Source organism: Vicia villosa, unplaced genomic scaffold (genome assembly GCF_029867415.1).
Source record: "Vicia villosa cultivar HV-30 ecotype Madison, WI unplaced genomic scaffold, Vvil1.0 ctg.003290F_1_1, whole genome shotgun sequence".
Taxonomy (NCBI): Eukaryota; Viridiplantae; Streptophyta; class Magnoliopsida; order Fabales; family Fabaceae; genus Vicia; species Vicia villosa.
In genome coordinates this window covers 86,343-103,066 of record NW_026706166.1, presented here as the reverse complement: position 1 = coordinate 103,066, position 16,724 = coordinate 86,343, and positions in this window count along the sequence as shown.

Genomic DNA, 16,724 nt, shown 5'->3' with positions numbered 1-16,724 from the left:
TATAAAACAGTGGTTTAGATCAATTTATTGATTCATGAAGCAATCGATTAGTTTATTTGAAAAATTGACAAATTTTGGAACAACAATGCAGACCAAACGATTGACATCATGAGAGTAATCGATTGGTTCTCTTTCATTTATGAAAAATTATGTAAATAGTAGCATCGGCCAATATATGGGTCGGCGACAACAATAAATTGGTCCGCTGAATGTTTTGATCATAGCTTTCAATCTGTCAGTCCAAATGAAGTGTGGTTTAAAGCTTTGGGAAGCCGACGCGAATGCCTATCTCATGGTGGTATCCTAATAAGCAAGAGGTGTCATGAAGGAGGTGAAAGTTATAGTTTCAATGTTTTCATAATAGTTGTCGGCAATGAAAAACCAGCTGATTGTTATAAATGACTGAGCATATGTTGATGTGATTATAAGATGAGTTGATATCCATGTATTGATAACATGTGTTGAATTTAATATGTAGTTTCGGTGTGGAGACTACTTTGTTGTTGTTGCGCAGGAATTGTATTGTTCGAAGTAATACCATATTATATGTGTTTGTCGTTATTGTGTTGACGTATGTATGAGATAATAATTTAGTTGAGGAGAATTGTCATATGCTTGAGTTGTATTGAGTAATGTTGTGTTGAACGATTATAAGTTGTGATAAGTATATGATTGTGTGAGCGTGATAAATGATGATGACTCTGTTATGTTGTTTGTTGTTGGTGATTGTTGAATAATAATTCAGGGCGGGATTATTATGTTGTTGTCAATGCATGTTGTTTACGATCGGTGTGGACCTTAAACGTTGTAGTTGTTATGGATTTGTATTGACATGTATGACATGCATCATATGTCATTGTTGTTGTGAAAGAGGCGAGTTCACAGGTTTAGTGCAGGATTTTGTGACTTGTCCCATGCTCGGCGTTGGGGCTTGGAGATCGATGAGGGGATCGGGGTTCACAGTTGATTGGGACTCAGTTCGTATGGAGAACCAAATGGTGAGTCGGTACCGCATGCATATGAGTCTTTGATGTGTTGTGAGTTGCATTGCATTGCATAAATAAATATGATTGTGATGTGAGTGAAGTATGAATACTTGTTTTCTGGTGCATAGTTGATATATGTGTGAATTAATATATAATAATATACTATAATTGTTTATGCACCATTATTATTTGAATGTATTATCACTCATTGGTTGTTGTTGTGGTTTGTGCTCCTCTTTGGAGTACAAATAAGCAGGTAACTAAGTAGTTACTTAGAGCTGGAGGATAATGAGAGGCAATTCTTCTTTTAGCTTGTTTTGCGCTTTAGAATACATGCTCTAATTTGGTAACACTGGGTGGGGGCTAACGTTATTTCGTTCTGTTTACTATGCTACATAGTTGAATGTTATACTCTCAATGTTTCGTCTTCGCTTTTATTGTTATGTGAAGTGGGTCACCGCAATTGTTTAAAAGTTTAACAAAGTATTGAGTTATGGCATGCATACTTTGTATTATGTTTTCGATAATTCTGTTGCGGTGATACTCTAAGTGAAGGTGAGCATGTGTCGATAAGTGTTGAATGTTTTATTTTAAAATTTTATGTGTTACATAACATATTGGGAATTGACATGCGTGACATCCTAATGTGATTAAGTGTATACGTTGATTTATTTGTTATATTATATGTTAGAAAATTAGGGTGTTACATCTAGTGCTAGGAAAATATTTAAAGTTAACATCTTTACTTTATGTGTTCATCTTGTTTAGCTTGCTACTTGGAGAAGCTTCATATATCTTTTCTAGAGTATCTCACATTTAACGTTGTTATCATCTAAAGACATTATTATGAAATTTTTGGAGTTGAGATTTATATTTCTTTTTTTTCTTTTTTTCTTTGGTCAAAAGAGAATAAGGTTTTTTCACCTCTTCACCATTTACTTAATGAGTAGGATAAATCAAACCATTCATTATGATTTTCCATAAATCACGATTTTTACTTTGAAGAAAAAATGTCAATATGATTTTCCAAATATCAAAACTATCTATTTCAAAAGGTGGTGGTGTGTTTAAAAACGATCTTGTGTAGGAAGTCATCTTCCTCCTGAGACGGTTAGTCCTTAAACATGAGTTAGACTCTGATGCCACTTGTTGGACTTGATACTTCACACACAAGATGAGGGTGAATTGTGTGGTTTGAAAAAAATATGGTTTTGAAAAACTTTTGGCAAGTTAAATCAGAAATTGAAAACATTTTCTAATTCTAAGCTGCGGAAAGTAAATATTTAAAGTGCATAAATTAAAAAGTTAAAGGAAGAAGGAGAACACCAAGCATTATAGAGACTCGGTAAAAATAACCTACTTCTCTCCCTGAGACTTGGTTTTAAGAGTTTTCAATAATACTTGAGAGCTTTTAGTAGGAAAGACTCACGAACCCGTTTATAAAAGGAAATGGTAGTTGTCCTACATCCAAAATATCACAAGACATATGATATGAGTGTTTGTGTTGTGAAAAACGATACCAATAACAAAGTATAATAGGGAATTAGGGAAGAGAATAAGAACACACGAATTGGTTATAACTGCTATTCTTTCACTTTCTCTTAAAACAAGATTACAAGTTTACAAGAATAACAAATAACCTCTCTCACCCTAAATTAGGATTTGCAGCTTAGCAATGATGAGAGACTAGTATGCTATTTATAATAAAACCTAACATACTAACTAATGGGCTTTTTCAGCAAGGCCCATTACACAAACCAACTTAATAAACAAGCTAACTTAACAAATTAGGGTTTAAACACTAAAACCTAATTTAACATGCTAACAACCCTAGCATCTTCGACATCTGCATGCCAGACCCATCTTCGACTACAGCATGCACACTTCGACACCAGCATGTGATCAATCCTTCGACTTCATGCTTAACTCTGTCGAACTGTCGAACCAAGAAGCTACCCTTCGACAATACTAGAGTTCGATCCAATATCTCACAAATCTCCACCTTGGACCTAACTCTACAACGTCAAGGAACAAACTAGCTTTCTTCATGCAGCTTTATCAACTGCATACAGTGGAAAAACTTGCAACTCGGCAATGTCTTGGTGATCATATCAGCAGCATTGTCTTCAGTCGAAACCTTCAGCACTTGGACTTCTCCACGCTCGATTACTCCTCTGACGAAATGCAGCCTCACATCAATGTGCTTAGTTCGCTCATGATAGGCTGAATTCTTCGACAGGTGTATTGCACTTTGACTATCACATTTAACAGTGATACCTCGACCTTGAAGTTTCAGCTCCTTCGCAAAACCTTCAAGCCACAATGCTTCTTTCACAGCTTCAGTTAGGGCAATATACTCCGCTTCAGTGGTTGATAGAGCAACAACCTTCTGAAGTGTTGCTTTCCAACTAATTGCAGTGCCAAACATAGTGAAAACATATCCAGAAATAGATTTTCTGGAATCCATACAACCTGCATAATCAGAGTCGACATATCCTTCTATTACTGCTTTACTATCTTCACCCAAGGCTCCACCATAAATTAGGACTCTATTCAGAGACCCATTTATGTACCTTAAAATCCACTTCAATGCTTGCCAGTGAGCCTTTCCAGGATTCGCCATGTACCTGCTTACAAGACTTACTGCGTATGCTATGTCGGGTCTAGTACAGACCATAGCATACATCAAAGAACCGACTATATTAGCATATGGGATGCTATTCATATAGGCTCTTTCGACATCAGTACTGGGACACTGATCAATACTCAGCTTGAATTGAGGGTTTGTTGGAGTCACAACTGGCTTCGAATTCGACATACCAAACTTTTCAAGAATCTTCCGTAGATATGCCTCTTGAGATAGGCATAACTTCGACTTTTTTCTATCTCTTCGAATGTCAATTCCAAGAATCCTGGAAGCAGCTCCCAGATCCTTCATATCGAACTCCTTATTGAGTTCAGCCTTCACCCTCATCACATCTTCGACACTGTTGCTTGCTATGAGAATATCATCCACATAAAGCAACAAAATAACAAATGAATTACCAGGTCGAAATCTGAAGTAAACGCAGTGGTCGAACTGACTTCTAATGAAACTTATGCGTGCCATGAACTTGTCGAATCTCCTATTCCACTGTCGAGGAGATTGTTTCAGCCCATACAAAGATCTCTTTAACTTGCACACATAATCTTCCTTCCCCTTTTCGACATACCCTTCAGGTTGCCTCATCAGGATCGTTTCATCTAGATCACCATACAAGAACGCAGTCTTCACATCCATCTGTTCTAGTTCAAGATCGAACTGTGCCACCATGGCAAGCAACATTCGAATGGACCTATGCTTCACAACAGGAGAAAACACATCATTGAAGTCGACACCTTCTTTCTGAGTGAAGCCCCTTGCAACTAACCTTGCCTTGTATCTTTTCGACGTCACTCCTTCAATTCCTTCCATAACTTTGAAAATCCATTTACAGCTGACTAACCTTGCCCCATCAGGTTTCTTGATCAGTTCCCAAGTATGATTATCATGAAGAGATTTCATCTCATCATCCATGGCCTTCAGCCATTCAGTCTTATTTCGACTCCTCATAACTTCCTTATAGTCTCTAGGTTCTTTGTCTAGAACCTCACTTGCAGAGATTAAGGCATAAGCTATAAGATCTGCATATCCAAGTCTTTGAGGTGGCTTGATGACTCTTCTCGACCTATCTCTCGACAATAGGTAGTCATCGTCAGTTTCCTCAACTTCAGCATCTTCTGCTTCTTCTTCGACTTCATCTGGGATATGCAATTCAGCATCAACATGCTCCACCTCAACAGGAATCTCTACCTGTTCCAGCTCTTCGTCAGATGTTTCTGTACTTCGACCAACATCATCAGTTTTCTTAAAAGCCATTTCAGCTTCATTGAAAACTACATCTCGACTGGTGATACACCTCCTGTGACCTGGCTCTAGGCACCATAGCCTATAAGCTTTGACTCCTTCAGGGTATCCCATGAACATGCATTTCAGAGCTCTAGGTTCGACCTTGTCTTGCCTAATGTGAGCATAGGCTACGCAGCCAAATACTCTCAGTTTGTCGAGATCTGGTGGATGTCCCGACCAAACTTCTTCAGGTGTCTTCATATCTAACGCTGTCGAAGGACATCTGTTTATCAGATATGTTGCTGTCGAAACAGCCTCAGCCCAGAACACCTTTGTTAACCCCGCACTAGTCAACATGCATCTGACTCTCTCCAAAATAGTTCGATTAAACCTTTCAGCCAAACCATTTTGCTGTGGAGTACCTGCAGTAGTTCTATGCCTTGCAATACCAGAGGCAGCACAAAAACTGTCGAATGCCTCATTGCAAAATTCAAGGCCATTGTCGGTTCTCAACCTCTTGACCTTTCTGCCAGTCTGATTTTCAACCAGAGTCTTCCAACTTTTGAAATTCTCAAAAGTTTCATCCTTAGTCTTCTGGATGAATACCCATAATTTTCTGGAATAATCCTCTACTATGGATAGAAAATACCTTGCTCCTGAATGTGATGGACACCTTGCAGGCCCCCAAAGATCAGCATGGATGTAATCAAGGGATCCATGTGTCCTTTGTTTGCCTTTGTTGAACTTCACTCTGCAAGATTTTCCAAGTACACAGGGTTCACAAAACTTCAGCTTTTCGACTTTGTCTCCACCAAGCAGATTTTGTTTCCCTAATTCGACCAGACCCCTTTCACTGACATGGCCCAATCTCATGTGCCAGATTTCTGTTTTCGACAAAGGTTTCGTGGATGCAACATTTGTCGAACCACTTACAACTTCAGCCTCAAGGGTATACAAGCCTTGTTTCTTCACGCCTCTCAAGACTTCCTTCGAACCCTTCATGACTCTTAGGATACTTTTCTCTCCTTGGAAAACATATCCTTTCTTGTCGAATTCACCAAGAGAAAGCAGATTTCTCTTCAAATCAGGAACATACCTGACTTCAGTCAACAACCTTATTGACTCATCATGGAGCTTGAATCTAACAGATCCAATACCTGCAATCTTGCAAGCCTTGTTGTTTCCCAGCAATACTGATCCACCATCTTGATCACATAATTCCTCGAACAGGTCTTTGTTTGGAGTCATGTGCCAAGTGCATCCTGAATCCATAATCCACTCTCTTCTCGAGTCACTGCTTGAAACTACAAGAACATCAGATGATTCAAAATCATCTTGAACAATGGCTGCATTGCCATTATCCTTACCTCCATGATCTTTCAGGCGTTCAGGGCACACCTTTCTTGTGTGACCCTCCTTCTTACAATGATAGCATCGAATGCCAGATGCTTCGCCACTGTAAGACTTCGACTGGCTTTTGCCCTTCTTGTTGAACTTACCATTCTTTCGTAAGAGTTTTCCTTTAACGGCCAAACCTTCACCAACAGTCGAAGGTTTATGCTCCTTTCGTTCATTCAAGTCCTTAGAGTACAAGGCTGATTGAACTTCTTCAAACGTCAGGGACTCCCTTCCATACAAGAGAGTTTCTTTGAAGTGAGCATGTGATCGAGGCAAATAACACAATAGTAACAGCGCTTGATCTTCATCATCGATCTTCACATCAATATTTTCAAGATCAAGAATCAGCTTGTTGAACATATCCAACTGCTCAGCCAATACTTTGTCTTCAATCATCTTGAATGAATACAAAGCTTGCTTCAGGTAGAGTCGATTTACCAGCGATTTGGTCATATACAAACTTTCAAGTTTCACCCATAACCCTGATGCCGTCGTCTCCTTTGATACCTGCCGGAGAACCTTATCACCAAGGCTCAACAAAATTGCGCTGTGTGCTTTCTCGATCATATTCGTCTTCTCCGCTGCCGTCAATTCTGCATTCATGGCTGCCTCTCCCTTCAACGCTTCCAAACAACCCTGCTGAACCAGTAGGGCTTTCATCTTCAAGCGCCACAGACCGAAATCATTCACTCCGGTGAACTTTTCAATCTCATACTTTGTTGAAGGCATCTTCTCCACGCTCACCGCACCAATTTGTTGTGAAAAACGATACCAATAACAAAGTATAATAGGGAATTAGGGAAGAGAATAAGAACACACGAATTGGTTATAACTGCTATTCTTTCACTTTCTCTTAAAACAAGATTACAAGTTTACAAGAATAACAAATAACCTCTCTCACCCTAAATTAGGATTTGCAGCTTAGCAATGATGAGAGACTAGTATGCTATTTATAATAAAACCTAACATACTAACTAATGGGCTTTTTCAGCAAGGCCCATTACACAAGCCAACTTAATAAACAAGCTAACTTAACAAATTAGGGTTTAAACACTAAAACCTAATTTAACATGCTAACAACCCTAGCATCTTCGACATCTGCATGCCAGACCCATCTTCGACTACAGCATGCACACTTCGACACCAGCATGTGATCAATCCTTCGACTTCATGCTTAACTCTGTCGAACTGTCGAACCAAGAAGCTACCCTTCGACAATACTAGAGTTCGATCCAATATCTCACAGTTTGCATCTTTTCTCTAATAACTTGTTGAAAGTGAAGTTACCAAGCTTTCTTCCCAACTTTAGATTGAAGCGGTTAGTCTTCTTTCCACAAATGCGAACCTTGTAACGGTTAGTCTTCGAGTTCCAAAATATATGAGCTCAATTTTGGTTTAACAAGATAACAAAATTACCTCTAAGATTTTAATCGGGCTAATCTCAAACCTAGGTAGATTTTTATTATCGGATAATCTTCAACCAATCAAGAACCAAGGGAAGATTATCAAAAGTAGATAATCTTTAACCTATATATATATATATATATATATATATATATATATATAAAAAACTGATCACACAATCCCTAACAGTATGCTTTTAACGGGTTTAACTTAGAACCACATATATAATCCCTATTTGCACAATATTCAACCAAGGTTTATAAACATAGCTACCTTGGTGAATTTTTACAATTCTACCCTTTCACAAATTACAATGTTGACCTCACTCACAAATGATACTTTCCTTACAAAAGCATTTGGCTATAAGAACTAGTGATGACAAAGTTAAAATGAAACTTAGAGAGAGAGAGTGTGTGTGTCTGTAACTCGGTGAACTGACTTTAAATGTCGCGGTTAAGCATGAGTCGCCACCGACTTTTATTTTGTCCAATTTTAGGAAAGGTAAAAAGTACAGAAAAAGACATTTTAAAAAGAAAACGGGCTCGGGGGGTAGGTTATGAAAAGGGAAGGTGTAAGCACCCTTTTCATCCGTAGTTATCTACGGGCTCTTAGTTTGCTTAGCTCATGTTTGTTTTTATTTGTTTGAAAAGAGCTTTTTGAATAAAAGGACTTTAGCTTAAAGCGTAGCCTTTTTTTTTAAAGGAGTGTGAAAATAGTTTTATATTTGAGCAAGCAATCTAAGAGTACTACCCTAGTAGTTGGTCTTTTTCTATACTTTTTTAAGTTCCTAGGATTATCCATACTATATAGAAGTAGGAAATCCTTGTTTATATTGGACGTACGGGTCATCGAAGGGTCATCGTATGGTCGTTGAAGGCAACAGGCAGAGGTACCTTTAGCAATTTCGAAGGGACGATCGTCACTTTTTCGTAGGCAACAATTGAGGGTCATCGAGGGACTTAATGACGATTTTGTATTGAGGGACCTTTGCTAATGGGTACCTCTACATTTCGAGGGACACGACCTTATAATCGAAGGCAACCAAGAGGGGTATACCCTAAGGGTGAGTGCGTGCAAGTGTGTTGTATTCGATTATGTTTATCTTGTATTTTTTTATGTGATCTATCGTTCAATTCGAGCTTTCCATACATGTCCTAGTTTAAGCATACATCTAGACAGTATAATAATTAAAATACAGGACTTTAAAGGTGCAGAAACGTAAAGAGGTTCACTATAATATTTACATTTGACCCATATACATTCTAATACCCAAATAACAGCAATAAAATAAACAAACACGCGTCATACAAGGGATTTCGAGATGAGAGAAGAAATCGGGAGAAAGTAAAATGATTTTTTTTATTTTTAAAATTAAACATAACTTAAACCTAATTCTAAATTTATTTAAACAGGTTTTTATTTTTTATTTTTTTTTATGAAAACTTAAATCTAATCATTAAACTAAATAACTAAATTAAATTAATAATTAAAAAGTTTTTATTGACTAAGTCCTAAAAGCTTAAATTATTTACTAAACTAAATCATACTAATTAAATAACCTAATTTTATTAATTAATTAATGACTAAGATAAATTAAATCCTTAATTAAACTAATATTGAAACTAGTTAAAAATAAAAATAAAAAACCTAGAAATTAAAAAGAGATAAATGATTAAATCAATTAATTCAAATTCTAAATCCTAAAAAATAAAAATAAAATGTTACTTTTTGGTGGTTTTCTTATTATTATTGTTAATTGGTTAATTGAAGATTAAAAAAAGATAAAAAGCAACGTCTCATGCATGGATTGAACCAAAGTCTGTGAGATAGTTGACCCTTGTCCTCTGCCAATTGAACCATTATCGTCAGCTGTAAACAAAACGCATGGAAATAAATAAATGGTAAAAAGGGTATTAAAATTTTGTGCAGTCAAACGTGGGGGGGGGGGACGATTCTCGCTTGAACCAATGAAAAGGGGGGAGAGAGGCGGAATTGGTTGACTGCCCAATGAATGATCAGCACGCACGCGATCAAAGAGTCTCCGTCCACGTCATCGTCTTCTTCCTTCATCCCTGCGGATTCACCTGCGAAATCTGCCAGGGATTTACCTGCGAATTTACTTGGGGTTTCCTGCAACAAATCAAAGCTTAACAAAAACGATGCATGAGGGAAAACAAACCACCCAAGTCCACCTAAAATCGTCCCCTAAATCCAAATATGGGGTCGTTATGGTCTGAAACGGATCATAACACGTGGTTTCGAGGCTTGGCCGTGATAAACCCTAGCCATGGTGTATCGAGTTTCTCACACCAAAGCTTCAAAACCATGGATCTATTCCACCCTAAACACAGTCATAAGAACATTAGAAATAACAAAACTCATGGAAACGCATTAGGCAATGGAAAACGATTATCACCATTTTTGAATTAATATGAATGAAACGTAGCATGGTATTTATGTGATGTAAGCAAGATATATCAGTCCATACTTACTTAGAATTACCTCAAGGAGAGAAATACGATCGTGGTTTTGGATTGAAAGTCTTTGTTTCTTTGAGAATTTGTAAATTCTGGTTTGGTGAAACTTGGAACCTTTTAGAGAGTATTCACGGCCAGTCCTTTTTCTTCTCTTCTTTTGGTCTGCATAAGCGTATATATGGAAGGATGAATTAGGGGAAAAGATATGGAATGAATCATTGTCATCAAAGTGTGGAAATGTCATGATTTCTTTCCAAAACATTTTTTGAAAACCTTCCAAAATTTAATGATTCCTTTTATGGTTTCACACGATTTTTGCACACATGTGGGGTCTTTAAATATTTGGGAATTAAACATATGATCTCTTTACCATTAAGTCGTGATTTTATTTCTTTTAAAATTGAATTTAAATTAATAAATTCAAAAATAAATAGAATAAAACTATAAAATAAATGAAAATTGATCCATGGGCCTCTTATGAAGATGCATTTTCGTGGTCAACAATGAAGTATGGGCCCATTGCTAAAAAACTCAAACTTTCTCAATTGTGGCTTTATGCATTTTCTTTGAATTTTAGCCAACTTATAATAATCATAACTCTCTCAATTTTTATCAGATGGAAGTGTTCTTGTACTTTATGGAAAGCCCCAGATGTCCTATACAAGCCACTTTGGAAGCTTTTTTGCATTTGGAGATTTTATCTTGATGATATTGGCCCTGGAGAAAATCAGCTTTTTGTGAACCTTTAAAGGGACCTGTAATGTTTTGGCTCATATCTCTTATGCTGAAGCATTTCTTGACCATGGGCCCAATATAAAAGTTGTAGAGAATTTAATTTCCTTGAGAATGAGCTTTGGTTGGGAAATTTTTGATGGACCATGTGGGAGATATGATCAGTCAAAGTTCAGTTGACTTTCTCCTTAAAGTCCTAATTTAGTATCTTGGACTTTTGTTGATTTTCGAGCTTTCCTTGATGAATCATAATCAACCCTTGATCAAATGATGAATATTATTTCAAGATATTGATGTTGACCAAAAATCAGGAGTTTTGACAGTGATTTGACCATAGTTGACTTTTGACCTAGCATAGTCGACTGTTGGCTTTCTAGACAATTAACTGAGCAATATTGTGAATCGGGGCTTGAAAGTTGATGTGAGGATCCTTATAATAGGCCATGATATCCACTTGAGGTATTAGAAACCTTATTTCCTTGAGAAGAAGTCAAATTCTAGATGAGGACATATTGCTTAGGAGAAATGTGATCATGCTCAATTCTTGTGTAGCCTTGAACATCTGATGATTATAGGTATCTGAGGAGACTGCTTGAGCCAAGATACTTTCAAAAAAGGTGGGCAAATTTTGGGGTATTACAGTGTCAATACACAAATTCTTGTTCTGGATGTTTTGAAATAAGAAAGGGAGCCTTTATTTATAGGCTTGAGGTTCCCCAAAAAAGGAAATAGCATTTAAGTAAAAAAGTTGTTATCTAATCGATTGAAGCTTTTTCTAATTGGTTAACTTTGAAAATCAATCGTATATAAGTTTCCAATAAGGAAAAATAAGATATATATATATATATATATATATATATATATATATATATATATATATATATATATATATATATATATATATATATATATATATATATATATATAGTATTTTATAGAATTCGGGTGCAATCAACTTTTCTTAAACCTTAAGTTTGCGCCAATCTAATCAATTAGAATTTTTCTCCAACCTATTAAATAGAGTAGAAATTTCTTTTATGGCTTTTTGACTACTCTCGTCCTGTTCTATACAACTTCTATATGTTTTTAAAAGTATATAGCCATGTACTTCTATGAAAAAATCCTGAAATTCTAGCATAACATGAAAGAACACATGTTGTATACGATGTCAGGATACCAAGATGTCGAATGTAACGTGAAGACATCATAACAACAGAAATAACAATTGATTGTGTAAAGTAAATGGTAGAGAGTAAATAACACATGTCAATTGTTAACTCAGTTCGGTGCAACGTCAGCTACATCTGGGGGCATCCAAGCCAGGAAGGAAATCCACTATAATAGTATTAGTTTGAAGTTCTAAACAACATCAGGTTTTACAAACTTTGCACCTAATCACTACTAGTGTTATTTCTATCTAAGACACTCCTAGATATGAGACCTCTCTCACTTCCCTTAAATCACATAACATGTGATAAACAACAATGACAATCAAAGATGAGACACAATCCAATAAACAAAATCAACTATTGCTTAAAAGCTTATGAGTGATTCACAATTACAACTCAACTAATAGTCCAGCCCTAACATCAAACGATACAAGAGTGACTCACAATAAACAGTGAATAGATGAAGCCCTAATAATTGACACTTTTACATATGTGGCTCGTGCTCTTTTTAGGTTTGGAGACTTCCTTTTTATAGCCAGAGAAGCGTTTGGGCTTGGGCTAAAAAACATAGAAGATCCAATCTGAACTATTGCATAAAATATTCTGCATAAAATTAGGAAAATAATGTTTCCTTAAATATTTTGACATCCAATCTTGAGAAACAAAATCTTCATATATCTCATGCTTGAAAAAAATCTTCAGGGAATCAAATCTCCATACACGCATCTAAGATACCAGTAAAAGCAAAACAAATCTTCTGAGAATCTAAAATAGATCTTACCTGAAAATAAAACTACAACACGCCGCAATGTTGTACAAGCATGTCAAGTCATATTTTCCAAAATCTTGTTGAACAACTTGTTTTAACAAAATGCAGCCAACCAAACCAAATCCTTAACAATCTCCCGATTTGACAAATTTTGTCTAAAACAAGCTTTGCATAAACCAACTTGCAAATACCAAATAATAGCACAAACATCCAAGAACAAAAAGGACAAATTTCTAACATTACCTCTAAAGAACATCTTAAAAATGCACAAAAGAAAATGAAATTGTATCAGTTCATAACAGACGCATACACGACATAAAGGGATAAATCCCAACCTTTCAAAGCACAACTTCAGAGAGAAATAACCCTTCACAAACAAAATAGAACCTTCTTCAGAGAAAAAAATTCACAGTCAGGATATCAAGACATCAGGCATGACCACATGCAACCATACACCAAGCACAAAAACTAGCACTAAACAATCATGGCATCATCAGGCTAGAAAAGAAAAAAACATGCTCCCCATAATAGATCAGAAGCAAAAAGTACTCCCCTTAAACACCTGTTCATCTCACAATCATAAACATCATGCTCCTCATAAACACCAGATCAAGATCAAAAACTACTACCCCCCCTAAGTAGTACTGCAGTAGTACTAAACTTACTCCCCCTTTTTTGACCAAAAAATTGACAAAAACAGGAAAAACATACATTAGGAGCATAAAATATAAGATGTAGCAGATCATCTTACAGACCAAAAAAGCACACATGGTTCACAAGTGATTATAAACAACAACACAAAGAGAATAGAATGACACATCAGTGGCCATTATTGTCAGTTGTCTCCACATGAGTATGACCACCTGCATCAGTATTTTCTTCAACCTCTTTATTCTGCTCCCATAGTAACAGAAAATATCTACCCTGGAGCTCATCTGAAACAGAACAAAGTACCTCCTCTGATGCCAATTGAAATTCTGGCACAATGTTAAAGAACATATGTCGTATACAATGTCAAGACACCAAGATATCGAATGCAATGTCAAGACATCGTAACAACATAAGTAACAATTGATAATGTAAAGTAAATTGCATGGAGTAAATAACATATGTCAATTGTTAACCTAGTTCGGTGTAACGTCACCTACATCTTGAGGCATTCAAGCTAGAAAGGAAATCCACTATAATAGTATTGATTTGAAGTTATAAACAACCTCGGGTTTTACAAACTTCGCACCTAATCACTAGCCATGCTATTTCTATCTAAGACACTCCTAGATATGAGACCCATCTCATTTTCCTTTAATCACACAACATGTGATAAATAACAACAACAATCAAAGAGGAGACACACTCCAATGAATATAATCAACTACTACTTAAAAGCTTATGAGTGATTCACAATTATAACTCAACTGAAAATCTCGCCCTAGCATCAAATGATACAAGAGTGGCTCATAATAAACAATGAACAGACGAAGCCCTAATAATTGACACTGTTACATATGCGGCTCGTGCTCTTCTTAGGTTTAGAGACTTTCATTTTATAGCCAGAGAAAGCCAGGGCTTGGACTAAAAAAATGCAGCAGTTCAAATCTGAAGTGTTGTACTAAATCTACAGAATCTTCTGCATAAAATCAGGAAAATAATGTTTCCTTCAATGTTTTTACATCCAATATTGAGAAAAAATCTTCATATATTTCATGCTTGAAACAAATCTTCAAGGAATCAAATCTCCATACATGCATCTTGCCAACAGTTTTACCCCGATAGTTTAGGATAAACGTAAAGCTTATTATACTTTTGTATAATGCCAATCCTTATCGATGAAATGGGCAGTGAGGGTCAAATAATTTAGATTCGGGACAGACGTCCAACAATCTGTTGTAGTTGCCACCCTACTACAATCAGACTTAAAAAGTGCTCTCAACCTCACTTCTCATCAAGATATATCTTAAAATAGTCCCTAGCTATGAGTCTCCTTGACGGTATAGAAAACTGGGGTTGCATTTACTTACAAAAGTACTTAAACCATCCCCTTCAACTGTAATGACTGGTTTCTCATCCAAAATGACATAATAAGCTAATCCCTTTCGGCAAGATATGGGATTAAATCTATAACTTAATGTAACCAACCCACTTCCCCCAGTTATTAAAAATGTTAAGACTGTTTGGGTAGGGTCAGTAGACACGTTCAATGGATACCTGGGACATGTTTTCATTTGGCTCTTTAAGTTTGATGTTTTGTGTTTCTTAGAGTTACACATGTACAATTGATGGTTGTACTTGCATGCAACAATTTTTGAGTCACTATCAAGAATAATGTTAAAGTGATCACAAACCTCAGTTGTTGTCGTTGTTGTTTGAACATTTGGTTGAGAAGGTTCATTGAGAATTGATGTGTTTTGATCCCTTGCTGAAACATTGAGCATTATTAATTATAGTTTATAATAAATTATTTTATTATAGTTTAAGTTTGTTGTTGTTTTAGGTCATGTAAAATTTTAAGGTAATGTGAATTGTTTAGGTGTGTTGCTGTTTTAGTTTAGGTTACACATGTCCTAACTAATTACTAATACTTACAACATAAAAACAAAAACCAAAACTCATACTTAAAACAGAAATAGAAAATCAACTAAAATTCATACTTTTAACACAAACAAAAAATCAACCAAAGTACACAATGACATGATTCACTTCACATCATCACATACATATGAGACATATCAATATTTTGTGTTTCCTTAAATAATCAACCACATGAAGAAAATAAAAAGACAATCACCACATACAGTATCATTTATAAACATGAAGTTGACTAAACAAGATTGAATAAACTCATGCATACACTATCATTTGAGTGTGTTGTTGATTAAGTTTAGAGAAATGCTAACAGGTGCCCTTGGGGCACTCTTTAAGTGATTAAAATAGTAAGTTTTTTTTAAAAAAATGTGTGTATTTAATGCATTGAAAATGCATTGGAAATTGAAATATTGACTTTTGTAAAGAATATTTTCTTTATTTAGTATCTTTAAAAAGTGCCCTGAGGGCACTAGATAGCAAGACCCTTAAGTTTAAGGTTAAAGTGATCTCACTTATTTTAAAAACATGAATTGAGAAGTTGTTATGCAAAACTAAATTAATTTTGTTTGTTTCTCAAAACCAACCTAAGCATACATAAAATTAGCCTAAACTTACAGTTATCTTACAAAATCTCAACTACTTGCAAAATTCCAGCTCCTTGCAAGATTCCAGCTCCTTGCAACAATGTGAATTGTTAAGGTAATGACAATTGTTTAGGTGTGTGTATCTCCTAAACTTTTACTTAACCACCAGCACATAAAATATAAAAGCATTTCATTAGAATAAATCTAAACTTATTGTTATTATGCAAATATCCAGCTTCTAGCATGTCAGTAGCACCTTGTATGTCTCCAACACCTTGCATATCTCGATAAAATGAATTCAAGTGGAGTTATTAATTGTTTTGAGGTATTTAGTTTGTCTTCAACACTAAATGAGTTTTTCTTCCTATGTGGCCCCTGCTACTTTTTACCTCTAAACTTATTAGCCTCAATATTTTGGTTAGATGAATCAATCATTCAATAAATATAAATAATGAATGTTCATTTATACCTCTAAACTTATTTGGGCATACAAAACTTATCTGGTGGAGGTCTTGGGTTAAATCGCGAAGATCCGTTGTGGGTTTGGGTGTAGCTTTCTTTTCTTACATGTCAACGTATACATTTTGAAAGAGATGAGGCTCTTCCTGCCCATAAAGAGCTCTTAAAGGAGTTACAAAACGGTCGAGATATTAGCTCGCCTTACCCAACAATAAATTAAAACATAAAATTAAATTGCCCAGCCTATTGGTTTTGTTGATGGTGTCGCTTGATGAGTGCTTGTTTCCCAGACTAA